Here is a 20,000-nt window from a genome sequence, read left to right as displayed (position 1 = left end):
AGTTAATAACCTTGATGTTAAAGAAAGGTCATGGTTTCTTTGTCAATAGAATTTGATTCAGCAGAAATGACTTTCGAGTTGGAAATCAATCAAATAATTCTTTTGGGGGGAAAATACGTGCATTTGTTTTTCAGAGAACTTTAAGGCTTACGTTCGAAAGGTCGATATACTTGTTTCTCTGTGACTGGGGAGTCGGAGAGAGCTCGTTTGCTTTTGTTTTGTTTTGTTTGCTTTGGAGACAAGTGAGTTTTTTTTTATTTGGGAAACCACAATAAAACTTCTCTTGGGAAGACACCAAACTTTGGGCCTAGAAATGTAATGTTTTGTTCAGGAAATTTTGTTTACGTAAGCAAAATTGTTATTTCCTTGCAACGAGCTTCTGATTTAGGAAGACCGCGCTTTTCGATTTTGACGTTTATGAACGTTCCAATTTTGCCAATGAAATAAAATAAAATTAAAATAAAATAAAATGAATCTCTTTGACTTTGTGCCTAGAAATGAAATAGTTTGTTCAAGAAAATTTGCTTACGTAAGCAAAATTACCAATTTGGACATATATAAGCGTTTAAATTTTCAAAACAATAAACAAATAAATAAAAAAAATAAGAATAAAAACAAATCTCTTCCTCCCCAAAAGCAACGATATCGTTTCATGTCCCCCCCTTTACCCACTCACCCACCCACCTAACCACTCCCCTAAAAAAATATTCCTTTTAAAAGCTATCAAATTAAATATACGTGTATTTTTTGAATACTGATGGATTCGTTAGTTTCCCAAAAGTACTAATGAATGACTGAGGAATATTCTGTGCAATTCTAAACAAAACAAGCTACATATTTCCTATTTTGAGAGGAATTCGACGAACAGGGGCGGGGGGATGGAGAGACGAACGTGGGGGGGGGGGCTTAAAAGGTCATGGGGCCGCTCGCTCGCTCGCGCGCGTGTTATTTCCAAGGATTTCAGAAAGAGTGCAAGCTAAAGGGAAGCGGATGAAAGATGGTGGTGGAGAGGAGAGAGGAATAATCGATGGTGGAAAGGCGAAACGTACAAAAAAAAAAAAAAAAAAAAATGCTGAACACGAAAAATGCTGAACACGGAAAAAGGGTCGAAATAAATGACGGAGAGGGTAAAAGGGAAAAAAAATTATTCTGAAAAGAAGGAATGAGTAGATGTTAAAAATAAGAGTGAAATAATGGCACTAAAAAATGCGCAGAAAGGAAGAGGTGGGTGGGGGAAATTCGATAATGAAAAATATGAATTAATATAACCTACCACTAAAAAAAAGAAAGATTTTTAACATAATGTGAAAAACTCGAAGCTAAAAACTGAATTAAAACAGTAATAATGTGAACTAATAAATCATACGGAAGGGAAAGCATTAAAAAAAACAGATAAATAAATAAAATAGGAACGAAAAGCGACACTCAAAACAAACAAGAGAATACTGAAAACAGAAATGAGAATTTATACATTTGTATTAAAATATCAACTAAACGAAATGTGACATTGAAAAAGACGCTGAATTTGAAATATGACGTTTGATACGGAAAAAAATAAGTGACTGGAAATTAAAATATTATGGCAACGCTAATATCAATATGAACTGAAAGCAGATACTGGAATATGCAAATGGAACAGTACGCCTAAAAAGTGAAGTTTGAAACTAGACTGAAAAATTTTAAGCTGCCGATAAAAGTAACTACGAGAGAAAAAAAATGATGCTGGGTTGCGCAATGGGGAACAGAATGGTAGGATGAAATTCTAACTGCAAACTGGTAGAAGAAAATGCGAGAGACCTGATGACGATGGACAAAATTGGAAAATGGAAAATTACAATTTGAAAGGATAGAAAACGAGAATGAGATACACTTACTCTCTCTCTCTCTCTCTCTCTCTCTCTCTATATATATATATATATATATATATATATATATATATATATATATATATATATATATATATATCTTTCTCTGCATCTTTTCCCACTTCTGTGTGGGGTCGATGTTTCTGACAGCTTTCCTCCACCTGGCTCGGTCAAAAACATCGTCCTCTCACACAATTGTTTGTCTCTCAGATCTTGTATATATATATATATATATATATATATATATATATATATATATATATATATATATATATATATATATATATACATATATATATGTGTGTGTGTGTGTGGTTTTGAATACAAACTAAATTAGAAAAAAGGGGAGAGAGATGAACTGTTTGCTTCGTATGAGTGAAGTAAGAAGAGTTGGATGGGTAAAAAATAAAATGCAAACAAAAAAAGTGATAAGACATTCTGAAAAAGTCTGGTAAAAGTGTAAATATTATAAAGCGTTTTGAGTTGCTTCGTCACCCTGGGAAAATGGAAGGAAAGAGGAACTGGTGAGAGGCATTATTTTGAAGTTTAGTGAGGAATGAGGACGAAGGACGAACAACGAGAAAGTCTTCGATGGACAGGTGTTGAGGTATACAGAACAGAATGGAGCAGAACATAGACTTTAGGCCAAGGGCCAAGCGCTGGGACCTATGAAATCATTGAGCGCTGAAAAGGATATTGACAGTAAAGGAGGTTTGAAAGGTGTAACAGAAGGAAAGCCTCGCAGTCGCACTATGAAACTGTTGGGAGGTCGAGGAAGTAAGATGGAAGAAAGGTAATATGAACGGAGGAAGTACGTCAAAAGGAATGAAAGGTGTTGCAGCTAGGGGCCTAAGGAAGGGACGAAAGAGCCTTAGCAATGCCTACAGTGCACAGCACGAGGTGCACCTGACGGCACTACCTCTTACGGGAAAAAGGAAAAAAAAAAAAAAAAAGAGCACTCTTTCCCCTTCTCTCAAAAATGTCGATGACATTCCATAAGGACACGAATGGTCGGTCATGCGCATAGAATGCGCAAGAATTTGCAACGGTCACGTAGCCGCGACGAGTTATTGTTTTACGGAAGAAAAAATATGAAAGAAATGAACGAGCCGTTATTATTAAAAGAGATGGTAAAAGGAAATGGGGAAAGGATGCGCAAAAAAATCGAGAAAAGAATATATAAGAGAGACGTTAATACAGTAATGGAAGGTGTAAAGGAATTACTGAAATAAAAAAAGACACTGGTCGATTTTCTGAGGTCTTAAGGAGGGTTGAGAAAAAAAATATATAACGGAAGGAAGGAAGGAAGGAAGGAATATAAAATTTAGGCCAAAGGCCAAGCGCTGGGACCTATGATGAGGTCATTCAGCGCTGAAACGGAAATTTATAGAGGACCTAAAGGTGTAATCTGAAGGTGTAATGGGAGGAAAACTCCGCAGTTGCACTATGAAACAATTGTTAGGAGAGGGTTGAGGACAGCAAGATAAGAAAGAAGAACGGAGGAGGTACAGTAAAAGGAATGAAAGGGGTTGCAACTAGGTTCCTAGAGAAGCGAACCTGCAAAGAACCTCGAGTAATGCCTAAAAGTGAAAAGATAAAGGGAGAACAGCAGTAAAAATTCAAAAGTTCGAAAAACTTATATAAAAAGTTACAACCGTCTATTTACGAATCTTCAGAAATCGAATTAAGACCCGTCACTTGTGAACACAACGAGATTGCACAACGGGAATCTCGAAGTTGCTCAAGAATGATGAGTATTCCGAAGTTGATCCAGCGTCACTCGAGAATCCAAGAGTCCGTATTGACACTCGCTGTTCAAACAAGAAGGAAAGAAAGAAAAAAAGAAGAAGAAAAGCAAAGTGCCGCTGGTGGTTGAATCTTGCATCAACAGACTGTAATCTTCTTTATTCCCTTATTTCTTTTCCTACGTGGAACTGGAATATAGAATTTAGGCCACAAGGCCAAGCACTGGGACCTATGAGGTCATTCAGCGCTGAAAGGGAAATTGAGAGAAAAAGGTTTTAAAAGTGTAACAGGAGGAAAGCCTCGCAGTTGTTAGAAGAATGTGGAAAGTAAGATGGAAAGAGAATATGCACGGAGGTATGGTAAAAGGAATGAAAGGGAGTGCAGCTAGGGGCCTAAGGAAGGGACGCTGCAAAGTTCCTTAAATAATGCCTACAGTGCACCGCGTGAGGTGCACTGATGGCGCTACCCCCCTAAGGGGTCTTTTCCTGCGTGTTGATTTAGAGTAGGCGCAAAACTCACTCCGTGGTAATTTTATTTTTCCCTGTTGGCGAAATAAATTAAATAGAGAAAGTAAAAGAAAAAATGAATTACGCTCAGCATTTGGTTAACGATGATAATTACCGATAATTACTGGAATTGAATTACTCTCAGCACTTCGTTAATTACCAATAATTACTTGATTTTTCATTCTCACTCTGAAGCCATTTTCGTGACTTGAAATTTCATTTAAGTTGAAAAATACGGACGTCAGAAGAGGACTGACATGTAATCCAAAATATGGGGTTTTGAGGCGGTTAATTCCATCTTAATTTCGCCTGATTTAACCTCATTTAATGACCATAATCGTTGCGATGCCAAGTTAAGTATAACAATAAATCAAAGCTGGTTTAGGGCTTCCTTCACAAAATAAGAGAATATATTTGTTAAGTGAATTGTTGTTAAACGCCTGGTTAATGCGAAAACAACAAAAATGTACATAAATACCTTAGCATTTACTTGATGTAAGACATTAAATAAATCAATTTTACCAACAGTTTGGCACTGTTGTCGATGCCAAAGGTGCCTCTATTTCATTATAATTGCATATAATTGTTCATACTTAAAAAGGTTTAAGTTTGGTTAGGTTTTGCTTCATTAACAAAAATCGTTGGCACTTATGCATAATGTCAGTTAAGTGTGCATATAATTATTAACTTTCATATTTTCTTTATTCTTTAACTGCCATTATAATCTAGAACACATGAAATCATAGGCAGTCGATCATATAAGCTTTTACGTGTGTGTGTGTATATATATATATATATATATATATATATATATATATATATATATATATATATATATATATATATATATATATATATATATATATATATATAAGGATTAAGCTAACAAATGTCCTTTTAATATCCAATTCGCTCTACCTCGGCAATAGTATGTTTTCATACACGTTACCCGATGGGAAATTTTTTTAGTTAATAATACTGTAAGTTCGTCGTCTCGTGGGCTCAATCCACGGAAGAACAAGAGCCCAGGACTACAGTGTCGCCTTAAACTACAAGGCGATAACGGTGATGTGATAAAATTCATTCATTCATATATATATATATATATATATATATATATATATATATATATATATATATATATATATATATATATATATATATATACACACACACGACTAAAGACACACTTGATGATAATACTGGAAAGACCAGATGAGAGAGTGAAAGGGAAATTTTTTATTGTTCGTCCTTTCACCTTGCATTTGGTTGATATAACCGTAGTCGCCGTACACGTATGAATGAATAAATGCATGCATAAATCCACATTTATGCATACATGAATAGCAATAAAAAAAAATATAAATGAAAACATCTCATTATGGGATATTCGTTCCATCATCTGGGGTGGACTGTTTAGTGTTTCCTTCTAATTCAAAATAATTACCAAACGTTTACCTTTGAACAAAAAAGAGAATTTGAAAGGTGGGTAAGGTCATTCAGCTGAAAAAAAATCAGTAACCAGGTTTGAAAGGTGTAACAATAGGAAAAAATCACAGTTGGAGTATAAATCAATTCCTAGGAAAGGGTGCAAAGTATGATGGAAGAAAAGAATATGAACGGAGGTACAATCAAAGGAATGGACGAGGTTGCAGCTAGGGGCCTATGGAAGGGACGCTGCAAAGAACCTCAAGTACTGCCTTTCAACTTTGTTAGGTGTGGCTATAATCCTTTTCCCATCCCGTTGAAACATGACGTCATCCTTTGTTAGCCCAGTCAATTATTTGCTTCTAACATAAGGTTTTGTCGGACAGTCGTCGTAATAAATTACATTACTAATACGGCAGGAGACCCTACACGGACATTGCACATCATTAAAATAATAATAATAATAATAATAATAATAATTAATAATAATTAATAATAATAATAATAATAATAATAATAATAATAATAATAATAATAATAATAAAATATACATAGTAGCATGATTCTTGAAATGGAGAAACAAATCCACAGTTATGTATAGATACAAATATATTTAAAATTAAAAATACTTCATTTTTAAATATATTTGTACCCATACATAAATGTGGATTAGTTTCTCCAATAATAATAATAATAATAATATAATAAAAATAATAATAATAATAATAATAATTTATTCCTAGTACTGTTACTTTTTGTCTTTATAAAAAAATTTTTATTTTTAAATATATTTGTACCCATACATAATTGGATTTGTTTCTCCAATAATATTAATAATAATAATAATAATAATAATAATAATAATAATAATAATAATAAACATTTATTCATAGAATTGTTAATTTTTATCGTTGTCTTTTATCATAATTATTCCCTTCAATCGTGACACCATTCCTTTTAAAATTCCCACCATCATCCATATCATTACATCTAAACTTGCCGCTCACCTAACTGTCACTCATTGATTGGATGTGCTCGCTTTTGCATCGCGTGATTCTATCCGACGGAATTTAAGATTCGACTGCAGTTAATACTGTCACTTAGAACGTAAGTAATGAAGGGACTTCGTGATTCGATACCTGTCCAATTTCACTTACCTGGTATTATGTTCTCCACTTCCCAGGTGCCTGGGAAGTATATATTATATATAATATATATTAATCAGTTCTTATCGAATGTCATCAGTGAATGCTCAATAAAAATGTGCTGTATATGAACATCTGACACAGGATCGTAACAATGGCTTCAAATGCTTTAATTTTTATTTTTTCAAGTGTCATGATTTAGGGAGTAATTATGATAATGACAAAATGTGACAGTTCTAGGGTTATTATTATTATTATTATTATTATTATTATTATTATTATTATTATTATTGGAGAAACAAGTCCACAGCTATGTATGGGTACAAATATATTTAAAAATAAAACTATGATAAAGACAAAAAGTAACAATACTAGGGATTAACGTTTATTATTATTATATTATTAAAGACGTATGTGAACCTCTGGCAAAGAATCGTACCAGTTGCTACAAGGAACCTTCTGCAGTGGAGATCGATAAATTTCTTATAACTGCTAGAGCACAATTCTCTGACAATGCAGAACCAATTTCAATTGCTAGAGCACAATTATCTGACAATGCAGGCCCAATTTTGATTGCTAGAGCACAATTATCTAACCATGCAGGCCCAATTTTGAATGCTACAGCACAATTATCTGACAGTAAAGAGACTCAACGATAATTATTTGCTACAACTTGAAAAGTCCAGCCACTTGCTACGCAAAGTGGGAATTGGAATATAAAATTCAGGCTAGAGGCCAAGCGTGGGACCTACGGGATCATTCAGCGCTGAAAAAGATACTGAAAGCAAAAAGGTTTTTAAGGTGGAACAGGAGGAATACCTCGCAGCTGCACGATGAAACAACTGTTTTTAAAAACACTCATGCACGAGTTTTGAAATGGCAAAACATATCCACAGTTATGTTTGGGTACATATATATCTGAAAATAAATCTATACTTAGAGCTTCCGGGAATCTGTTCGATTCCCCTTTTCAGTCGAACAGATTCCCGAAAACTCTCTGTAGAGATTTATTTTTAAAATGTATTTGTACCCATACATAACTGTCGATTTGTTTCTCCAGAACTATTATTGCCACGCACGGAAAATGGAACAAAGATCCTGCCGCAGAACTCTTGGAAAATGGAACAATGATCCTGCCGCAGAACCCTTCGAGAATGGGACAAAGTGAATGCGTACTTGTTAAAAGAGATTACATAAGATGCCTCGGTGTTCTTAAACAGCTGAACATGCTTATACCCCGTTATTACGGTCGTCGTATTACGTGTTTCGCACGGGAACTCGTACTTTCCGCCGTGCCTGACTCGTTTACGTTTATGACCGCATCTAGATACGGACGTGTCAGCTTAGCTGACGAAATTGATACCGGTGCAGGACTGCCCAGGTGAAACGTGCTTTGGTAACATGTTAGAAAGTATTAAATATGTATGAACGATTTCTTCCTGAGTTTTATAGAATACACAATTTAGACCTGAGGTCACTCGGCACTGAAAGGAAAATCGAGAATGAGAGGTTTGAAAGGTGCAACAGGAGGAACACCGCGCAGTTGCTCTAAGAAACTATTGTTACAAGAGTGTGGAAAGTAAGATAGAAGAAAGAAAATATGAACGGAGGTACAAGTAAAAGGAATGAAAGGGGTCGCAGCTACCTCAAGTAATGCCTACAGTGCGCTGCGTGAGGTGCACTGACGGCACTACTGTGTCTGAGTTTTATCGCAACTCTATTTATCCGTAACTTGCAAATGTTTTCGTTATTCCCTTGACTGCTTTCAAAACATTTCTATAAATGTTTGAAAAAAAAATTAAATATAACTGTTTTTAAAACTCGTTTAAAAAAATAAATATAATTTTTTTAAAACTTGTTAGAAAAAAATATATAATTTTTTTAAAAACAACTTGTTTGAAAAAATAAATATAATTGTTTTTAAAACAACTTGTTTGAAAAAAAAAAAAAATTAAATACAACGGTTTAAAACAACTCACTTGTGTCGCTGCTCCTCTAAGCAAACAAGCAAGGTGACTCAGTGGGTCTCTCCCAGAGAGATGGCGACTTTTGTATGCTGCGAACATTTCTTTGCGTTTGTTTCTCGATCTGCCTGCCTGTTTGTCTCTGCCCAGAGAATGTCCCGTAAACAAACCAACAAAATTTATACGATTTCTCCGCGAGAGACAGACGAGACAGCAGAAACAAGCGGAAACAAACAGACCGAAGAGAGTAAATGTCCAAGCGAGAAAAGTGTACAATGATATGCACAATGGAAACCCTAACCCCGCCCCCACCACCACCCCCGCACCCTGCAGTTCTCCGCTGTCCATTTATTCCGGACAGAATCGACTCGGGGAGTGAAAGCATGAAGCATATATTCTTCCTTGTTCCCAAGATGGAAGGGGGAGGGACAGAGGCGACGGAGGGGAGGGGTAGGGGAAGGGGATAGGAGGGGTGGTACCGGGAGGAGTCTGGAGCAAGGTCCGGAGTGGAAGGAGGACAGGTGAGAGAGGGACCTCAGGATCAGAGAGAAAGGAGGAAAACTGTGTGAGAAGGAAGTAGGAGGAGGAGGAGGAGGAGGAGGAGGAGGAGGAGAGGAGGAGGAAGAGGAGGAGGAGGAAGGGGAGGAGGAGGAAGCGGAGGAGGAGGAGGAGGAGGAAGGGGAGGAGGAGGAAAACTGTGTGAGAAAGAAGGAGGAAAATCGCGTGAAAGGAGGAGGAGGAGGAGGAGGAGGAGGAGGAGGAGAAGGAAGAGGAAGAAAGAGAAGGTGGTATTCGCCCAACCAGTGTATCACATGAAACTCTCTTTGGAAAAATGGGGTTGCCTTCTAGCTCCGATGATTTTCGTGTCATCCGATAGCTCCTCGAAGGTGCCTCTTAATTGCACGCGAGGACAGGGAAGCGGGATTGACAGGTTCGTCAGACCAAGAACAATTCCATCATCACAAAGTAAAGGGAAAGTCATTCGAATTCCTGATGTCGGAGTGAAAGTCATCGATGCTCTCTCTCTCTCTCTCTCTCATGCCCCTGATTGACCGTGGTCGATTTAATGGAAAGACCAATGATCAATCTTGGACAATGATAAACGAAATTAGGTCCTTCTGCGCCGAAAGGGAAATTGAGGGTAAAGGGGTTTGAAAGGTGTAACAGGAGGAAAAACTTTTGCAGTTACTCTATGAAACAGTTGTTAAGGAAAGTGGTTGCAGCTAGGGGCCTAAGGAGGAAGGGACACTGCAAAGAACCTTAACTAATGCCTAAAGTGCACCGCATGAGGTGAACTGATGGCGGTACTCCCCTACGCGCAGAGAGAGAGAGAGAGAGAGAGAGAGAGAGAGAGAGAAACTTTTCCACTTGCCAGGAAGAAAGCTAGATTGTTATCTGTACTCACACAGCAGGACAGTGACTCTGTCAAAGACAGGGAACACTTTTACGACAAAGACGTGCAAAACATTAAGACAGCTAATGGGAGAAAGCTATACACGATGAGAGAGAGAGAGAGAGAGAGAGAGAGAGGAAATTACGATCACGGCGAAGAGTTTGAAAGCTTCGCATGACAAGAGACTGAAAAAACAAACAGAAAGAGAAAGATAAAAAATGAAAATGAAGCGAAATAAAATAAAGATGAAAAATGAAAATGAAGCGAAATAAAATAAAGATAAAAAATGAAAAGGAAGCGAAACAAATTAAAGATAAAAAATGAAAATGAAGCTAAATATATAGATAATGAAAATGAAGCGAAACAAAATAAAGATAAAAATGAAAATGAAGCGAAATAAAATAAATATAAAAATGAAAATGAAGCGAAATAAAATAAAGATAAAAATGAAAATGAAGCGAAATAAAATAAAGATAAAAAATGAAAATGAAGCGAAATAGAAATGAGATCAAAAATGAAAATGAAGCGAAATACAATTAAGTGTTAAAACGATGAGAAAAACAAATAATAATAAACAAGTGTTCGGTGAAAGAAAGCGAGGCAGCGACCAAAGTTTGCTCTGAGAGAGAGAGAGAGAGAGAGAGAGAGAGAGAGAGAGAGAGAGAGAGAGAGAGAGAGCACAAACAAAGGGACTCGAGGATATTCGCTTGCTTGCTTGCTTGCAGGCTCACAAGACCGCTTCCCGTATTCGCTTGCTTGATGTGGTCATAGCGAGCATCAAAGAGGAGATGTAAGCGCGAGCGGAGGAATAATAAGATTATCATGAACTCTCTCTCTCTCTCTCTCGACCAGGTATTGGCTGGCTGTGTCTTGAGGACGGATATCAAAATTACTAAAACATCTCACGCGGGACTGAATGGGACAAGTATTGGAAATGAAATTTCACGGGAGAATTAAATGGATAAACAGAATTTTATATACGAATAATATATATATATATGCATAACTCCCTGCTTTTAATGGGGTTGTTTTGACATCACTTGAGATCCAAACCTGAGTCCAGTTGTTAGTGAGGCAAGCGTGTTACCGCTATACCATACACACAAACACACAATATATATATATATATATATATATATATATATATATATATATATATAAATTTCTGACCCAAACGTCTATTATGACTTGTGTGGCTTAGTTGGCAGCGGCCTTGCCTTTCAATTGAAAAGGACCTGGGTTCGATCCTGATGCGAGCCAGAAATTTATTTCTGTTCCACATGTGATTATGTCTTGATTATTTCTATATATATTTATATATATACATAAAAATATATACAAATATACACACATACATATATATATATAGTACACACACACACACACTACACTACTAGTCTTCCAGCCAACAGAATCAAGCAACGCAAGTAACAGGTCTCGTCAACAGGCAACCTCCAAAGACCATCATCTTGGAAAATCCCGTGGCCACCTGTTTGGGGCAAGGGCACTGAGCTAAGAACCTCTTCCTTTGAAGGAACGCCAAGTCTAGACACGAAAGTGTGACACGTGGAAGTACTCTCCTGTAGAGAACTGACTATAATATAAATGCTTAAGTCTTGCAGGTTAAAGGAGCCATGTTTAGACTGCTCAACTGTGGCTAAAAATAAATAAATAAAATAAAAAAAAAGCGTAGGTTATAAATGGAAAACCGAGAATAAATACCGACACCCTTAACGAGTGGCCCCATGCCCCTTTGCGGTCAATGACCCACTCGAGATGCATGATAAAAGGGAAGGCTGGTTTTCCTTGGCTGTTTCAGTAAGTTGCGAAGACAGGTTTGCCTCCCACGAGCTAGGGGAAAGGTTACCGCAGGGTGGGTTTTAATACCTTCGGGATTATTAACTATAGTTGTTTGTAACCTTCATTCTTGGGATATATATATATATATATATATATATATATATATATATATATATATATATATATATATATATATATATTAGAGATTAGAGAGGGGGGTAATGCACTTTTCACTCTTCTCTCTCTCTCTCTATATATATATATATATATATATATATATATATATATATATATATATATAGAGAGAGAGAGAGAGAGAGAGAGAGAGAGAGAGAGAGAGTAGAACAGTGCACATGATCCCCCTCTCTCTCTCTCTAATAACTTCAGGATTAGTGACTATATTTGTTCTTAATCTTCATTCTTGGGATACATGTACACATACATACACACACAGTGTGTATATATATATATATATATATATATATATATATATATATATAGGTACAAAGGGAAGTAGGTTTATAAGCACGTAAGTATCTAGTATCAAGAACATTGCATTTCGATCCTCTCTCTCTCTCTGTCTTCTGAGCAATCGTTGCTTACAATGATCTTCAGAAAGTGAATCATTTACCTGCTTCCTATCGTCATTCTTGCTAGACATACCTTTGGAGGCAGGTAAGATACAGGAAATTGGGTCAATTTAAAGATACGGGAAATTATGTCAATTTATCTTCAAGAACAATGAATTTTCTCCGTCTCTCCCTCCGTCTTTCTGTCTCTCTCTCTCTCCCTCTGTCTTTCCTTCTCTTTCTCTCACTCAGTCTTTCTCTCTCTCTCTCTCTCAGTCTTTCTTTCTCTTTCGCTCTCACTCGGTATTTCGCTCTCTCCCTAAGTCTTTCTTTTCCTTTCTCACTCACTCACTTTCCTTCCCTTTTTCTCTGTCTCTCTCTTACTCAGTCTTTCCTTCTCTTTCTCTCTCTCTCTTAGTCTTTCTTTCTCCCTATCGTTCTCACTCAGTCTTTCCTTGTCTTTTATTTTTCTTTCTCTCTATCATTCTCACTCAGTCTTTCTTTCAGTCTTACCTTCTCTCTCTCTCTCGGTCTTTCCTTTTCTTTCTCTCTGTCATTCTCACTCAGTCTTTCTCTCTCTGTCTCAGTCTTTCCTTCTCCTTAACACCTCCTAGCCGCTTACCGCTCTTCGCCAAACAAGTTCGGCTCCAGCACGCCACTTCCTGTAACGCTTCCAAATCCGGCACCCGGACACCCCCACCCCCCAGCCCTCCACAACACTCAATAAACGCCACTTTCCATAACAACGCCTATAAGACGTTCCTCTCTTTCCCGTCACCGGAGACGCAATTCAGCGTGTCCACGTTTCGTAACCAGAGTGAACAGAAGACCAAGAAGATTCCATTCCGTCTATCTACCTATCGTCATTTTTCGTTCGCTCGCTCACTCGCACTTTCTTCGTCTCCCAAGCACCGGCGGACCACCAGGAAAACGCTGGGGAATGCGCAGTTACGTACAGACATTCCGCACAGACATTTTCTCCGTTCGTACATATGTACGTACATGTACAGACAGCGAAAATGTACACCTCCGTTTTGATTACACTTTCGCCGCCCCTGTTACAGGGCGTTTAACTGGATGACAATCGGCTGGCTGTACATTTCTTTGGTCGATGTCTGTGATATATATATATATATATATATATATATATATATATATATATATATATATATATATATGCAGTGTGTATATATATACATATATATATCACAAACACTGACCAAAGAAATATGAAGCCAATTGTCACTGAAAGATAGTGCATGGTAATCGATAAAATTAATTTTTAGAGATTTTCTTTTACTTGAAAACGTTTTGAATATACATATATATATATATATATATATATATATATATATATATATATATATATATATATATGTATATATATTTATGACTCTATCTATATCTATCTATAAATACGCATATTTACAGATGTGTGTACACATATATATATACTGTACATACATACATAATCTGTGTATACATACACATATATGTGTAAATATATATATATATATATATATATATATATATAGATACAGACGTATATTCTATTCAAAACTTTTTCAAGTAAAAGAAAATCTCTAAAAAAAATATTATGGATCTTATCAAATTACCGTGCAATATCTTTCGTTTTAGAAATCATAATCACATCAGCCACCCAATCAAACTGAACGTGCCTCCGTGTGAAACTAGATTTTTTTTTTTTTCAATTCCCGAAGAACCACTTTCTTTTTGCGACCGAAAGCCAGACATGCCAATACCACCTAATACCCACGTCTAGCCCAGACCCGGTGAAAACAAGAAGCTGTTCGCGCGTTTTTCTTTTTTTTAATATATATTTATTGCACCGCTGGCAGTTTTCTGCGCTTCGGCCCAGGGCGAAGATGAACGTCCCTAACGAGCAACAAAGGTAAAAAAAAAGAAAGAAAAAAAAAACCCTTAGCGGTTTTCAACTTTTTTTTTTTTAACAACTGGATGCATTGGAAACTTCTGCCTTTTGGGGCAATTATAGATGAGGGAAAGCGACTGGCTAAGAAGACTTACAGACAAGGTTTATATATATTTCTTTCTCTGCATCTTTTCCCACTTCTATGTTGGGTCGATGTTTTATATATATATATATATATATATATATATATATATATATATATATATATATATATATATATATATATATATATATCAGAGCAGAGACCGAAATGTCTCTCTCCTGCAGTTCGGTCTCTGAAATAAAGCCTCTATTTTCCACATTTTGGCGTTTCTATGGGCGCCCTCACATTTGATGAAATTCTGTTTTAACAGAAAAGATTTCACAGTCATATATATATATATATATATATATATATATATATATATATATATATATATATATATATATATATATATATATATATATACAAGCATATATGTGTATGTACCCATTAAACACAATAAACTCTTACGACTATGCACGTATGCACATATGAACATGGAATGAGCTGAAAGTAAATCACTAATAAAATGACATTTAACATGAAAATAAATCCCCAGATGCTGACAGCAAGAGAGGATACTATCTCAAGCCTTAGAGCCTTGAGTTACTCATGGATGAAAGCGAAATCTGGGAACAGGTAAGAAAAATTTTCCAGTTTTCCATTATAAATATATATTTTTTTCTACTGAAAACGGTTACAGCAGTATACTTAATAGGATACAATACAGAATTTAGGCCAACGGCCAAGCGCTGGGATCTATGATGAGGTCATTCAGCGCGGAAACGGAAACTGACGGCAAAATAGGTTTGAAAGGTGTACCAGTAGGAAACCGTCGCAGTTGCACTAAAACTCAATTCTTAGGAGAGGGTTGAGGAAGTAAGATGGAAATGAATGGAATATGAACGGAGGTGCTGTAAAAGGAATGAAAAGGGTTGCAGCTATGGGACCTAAGGAAGGGACGCTGCAAAGAACCTTGACAGTAATACTAAGCATGAGTTTTCAGAGCTTCTTTCAGTCCCCTGGAAAAAAGGAATTTAATTAAGATCCCTCCTGCTTCCTATATGTTTTTGGAGGTTGTTCCCGCCCCCCACGCCCCCAACCGCCGCAGAAGCCCAACGGCTCAAAACGTAAGAAATTACTTGTTTACAATGAGCGAGCTTCATTGATGCTGAGATCTGAAGCCTTGAGGAATGGAATAAGTGACATATAAGAACAAAAGCTCTACACTTACTTACGATTTATAATAATTTTCAAAGTAAGATTATATATATATATATATATATATATATATATATATATATATATATATATATATATATATCATATTACTCTTGTTAGGCTTCAGTAAGACGGGAAGGTTTTGCTTCCAGATTCTTTACTTGTCAAGCCTGTCTTATTGAAGCCTAACACAAGTAATTTGAATATGTATACACAGGTAAGTTGGGTGACTATTTTGTGATTTATATATATATATATATATATATATATATATATATATATATATATATATATATATATATATAGGATCATCACCACATACATACTTCAAATGTTGAATCAAGGATAAACCACTGTGCAGGATATTCCCAGATCCATATGCTTTTAACTAGTGTTTTCATTATATATTATTCAGAAGATGAAGACCCCTATACATATGAAACAAGCCCATCAAAGGGGCCATTGACATGAAATTCAAGCCTCCAAAAAATATGGTGTCCACTAGAAAGAAGTAACACGATGTAATGGGAAATACACAAAGAAGAGATCACTTATTTAAAATGAAAAAATATAACAAGCATTACACCTACCCACTTTTACGTATGCACAACAGGCCTTAATATAGTCCCCATGACATCAAGGCAACTCCATTTAAGGAGTCAGCGCCCCCCTTAAACCCCCTTTGGCAATCCAACCGCCAAACACTGCAAATATCTCACTCCCCTCCTTTATTAACACTTACGGATTTTGAAGTTTATCCTCTCCCCACTAACTTAGACACTGTATGGGTTAACGTATTTTTTATATAAACATTATGCTGGGGAGTACAACATGCAAGTGTACAATACATACAATGTGGTAAAGTCAGAAAGCACATTCATTTGTTACCATATTTAACAGAACTACGTTTTATGTTATCGTACACTGGTAGGCTGGCAGCCACTTCGCACGGGGAGATGATCAATCCAAGTTGATACCGACATTTCACATTTGGCGAGAAATACCACTCCAGACTATGTCACTATTTATTATCATTATCGCATAAGTTTAGCTCTCAAAGATAATTAAAAGTTTTCCCGTCGTTCCAGAAAGCCTACCCATGAAATAAGAAGTCGATAATAGCACTATCTCTTTTTCTCACAACATACAATCGAATAGAACAAATGTTTTCGTCTCATTATTACTCTCTTCATTTTATAAATGGTTTCATTACACATGCCTCCCATAAAGCAATTTCCCACTTTTTTTTAAACACGAGGCGAAGGTTCTCGTCCTTTGGGTTTACTACCCCTCTCTCCCTATCGCTTTTCCTTTCCACTTACTCTTTGTCTCGACTCTGTAGGATTCGGAGACCAGTGAATCAGGAGACAGTCAAGTTCTCTGATTTATGAAATCTACAACGCAAACCCTTTAATGACAAGGAACATGCTCAAATTGTCCGGTAAAACATACACATGCGCGCATGCGCAAATGACATACAATTTCTCGGTTATGGCAATGAAGAAACCGTCTAAATTGTGTTAAAAGTGGTGAACATACATTCGGTGTGAACGTGTTTCCTGTGACTGAGTTGTTACGCGCGCGAAGTTCGTACATCACTGTACACACACACACACACACACACACACACACCCAAACACCCACATACACACCCGTATCAGGGAGTCAGTTAAATGCTGACATATGGGATTCTAGAATAGGCCTAGTTGCACCCTTACTCTGCCAATACGGGCTGCTCTGTGAGAAAAGGCGCTTCCTGGCATAAGACCTATACTGAGAAACAGACCGTATTCAATTAACAACAACAACAAACGCTTAACAGAGCTACAAATTAAGTCGACTGACTAAAAAAGTCACAGTTTAGATCCCAACCTGTAGCAAGATTCCATGGCCTAATGTGACGTATTCACAGCTTCACGGTCTAGTAACCTAAATATATAACCCGTCAAAGTTTAAAGATCCTTACTATGAATGTTTAAATATTGGCAATAAAGAATTTTACCTCACCTTGCAGATGGGAGACAAATGGCAAACTTTGATTAAGCCTGCTACAAATATGGACGACCGTCCCTCATCCATACTCTCTTGTCTTTAAACTTTAGATTATAATTAAATTTCCCATGCTCTCTCTCTCTATATATATACATACATACATACATACACACACACATCATTTGGTTGCAATCATGGCTAAATAAAGAGAAACAGATTCTGACTATTCCACGATTCGAAAGTGCAATGAATTCATGTTTACAACCACGTAAAACATTATTATCCTGTTTCGCTTTACGTGGAAATGCACACGGTTGGAAGTGATATGAATACTGTTTTATTATTGTAACAGTTGTTGGAAAGATTAAAACTGGTTTTTATAACAGGAATTTATCATTAATTCTACGCTCTACACGTCGGCGGGTAGAGGAGAGGAGATAGTTTCCAATTTACATTTTTTGAGACTACAAATAGGCCTAAGGATTCTCCATTACGATGGAAGCATGTGAAAAGGTAAAATGCCCTACGTGGATCTAATACATAGGCCTATTGGGGTTTCTGATTTATGATGATGTTTGTCGAAAAAAAAACAACCGAATTTCATTTGGTTGAGGTTTAGAAGAACGGCAGGCCCCTCGGATACATAATAGGCCTACTTAACCGTTAGCATAGTCTAAAGTAGATAGCTGATTTCAGTATGAGAAGCCCCATGGTTGGCAAGGTGTGAAAGGGCGTAGGAGGTTTGGTATAAGCCTCTGGACTCGACAAACCAAAAGAGAAGTAAGAAATACCAGTGAATGAGATCGGTTTGTCTGTAGGCCTAAGCCGTAGTCTTATTCAAACGAGGTCGACCTAGGCTGAACATTGTCCATTTACGAGTTTTATTTTTTTACATACAAGACAGAAGACTTAATATAATTTCCAAAGGATATAATCACGCTCCCCGAACCAGAAATGTCGAATACACTAAATATCTATGTCTTACCTTACATCTGCTCGGCTGTGAGTATAACCTATACAACACGTAGGCTTATGTTGCTTCAAGGGGCTTTTCAATGCGATTTTAATATTGTATCTAGAAACACTTCATATAATCACCACTTCAGAACATCACTGAATCGGTAATTCTGAAGCAGGCGACGGCGCAGTCAACCTGAAACAATGCAAACATACTCGAAACTGTAGAGCGCCATTGGCATAGTGCCGTGGTCACCGGCATGAACCTAGAATGACCTCACATGTATTTTGATTTATCATATTAAGGCAGCAGCTTTAACATTTTGAAACAGTATGAAAATGTAACTTACAGGGTTTTGTCCTGGTCATTAGAATGACGAAACAGCCGCTTATAATTGGCGTTCCTCTAATAATAAAATCCCCTTCCTCTTCCCACATCGTCGCCTCAATGGGACGTGACGTCGACTGCTTGTTCATTTTGGCGCGGAAACCAAAACTTGGAAGTTTCGATGGTTCTTTTTTCAATAACTCAAAAAAAATGTAAACCATAAAAAATGGAAAACTGGGACACAATATATTCAAATAATCAATTGATAACGAAACGTAATTTTATCATTTTAATGAATATGAGACAGTGCTAATTGTTTTTCCACACCGTGAGGCGAGGAACGAGAGGGCTATTGCTTTACATCCGACCGCGAAATGAAAATTCACGCTTTTCGGTAATTCATTTGGATAATGCCGGTAATTTTGATTTATAATACATGAACTTTTCTTTCTCCTCTTTATTTCAACGTCTCGGCGCCTCTCGGAACTCTGCGTGTTTGAGATAACTTAAAACTAGTTAGTTGTTTCAGGCTTGTCCTAAATTTTCGTGGAAAGCTGTGACGTCAGATTCACTGAGTCGGTTGGCTGCTCAAATGAGTGTTTTAATAATATATATCTTAAATTTGACCCCGAATCTTTAATTAGATCCGGTTTTAATAATATATCTTAAATTTAACTCGCATCTTTAATTAGATTCGGTTTAGATAATATATATATACCTTAAATTGACTCGAATCTTTAATCACATCTGCTTAATATGTGACTGCAAGTATAAGGTTGGTATCCATCTGCTGGTTCTAACTGACGATTGCCTTAAATTAGACATCCATTCTCTCTCTCTCTCTCTCTCTCTCTCTCTCTCTCTCTCTCTCTCTCTCTCTCTCCAAGCTTTTAATATAAAGATTCTAGCGTCTAAACTGACTACCAAGTGGTTATAAGCGAATAAACCTCTTATACGCGATTTAGTTCTTTGTAAAGCATATGTCTAATCCAACCAAAACCAAGATTTTTCATCTTGGCACAATAGCAACAAACAAATAATCATATAGGCTACTCAAAGTGAAAAGCCACGAATGAGGAAAAATTTGTGAGGATGGTCTCGTACCCTTACTAA

At 36.5% G+C, this 20,000-nt stretch overlaps 1 protein-coding gene across 2 annotated transcripts in view; it reads right to left on the bottom strand.

Annotated features, from left to right (window-relative positions):
• LOC136842887 (beta-1,4-glucuronyltransferase 1-like) overlaps nucleotides 1-19,055 on the bottom strand; it is a 285,173-nt gene extending 266,118 nt beyond the window's left edge. The window contains exons 1-2 of one of the 2 annotated variants that reach the window (XM_067110795.1): nucleotides 18,910-19,055; nucleotides 18,588-18,755 (exon numbers count right to left, since the gene is read on the bottom strand). The gene's annotated coding sequence lies outside the window, so the exon portion shown is untranslated. The remainder of the gene's footprint in view (nucleotides 1-18,587; nucleotides 18,756-18,909) is intronic. The other variant, XM_067110799.1, reaches the window with a different exon arrangement.
• Between the last annotated feature and the right edge of the window lie 945 nt (nucleotides 19,056-20,000).

This window comes from Macrobrachium rosenbergii, chromosome 10 (genome assembly GCF_040412425.1).
Source record: "Macrobrachium rosenbergii isolate ZJJX-2024 chromosome 10, ASM4041242v1, whole genome shotgun sequence".
Classification (NCBI taxonomy): domain Eukaryota; kingdom Metazoa; phylum Arthropoda; class Malacostraca; order Decapoda; family Palaemonidae; genus Macrobrachium; species Macrobrachium rosenbergii.
This window is presented reverse-complemented; position numbering and strand designations above follow the sequence as displayed.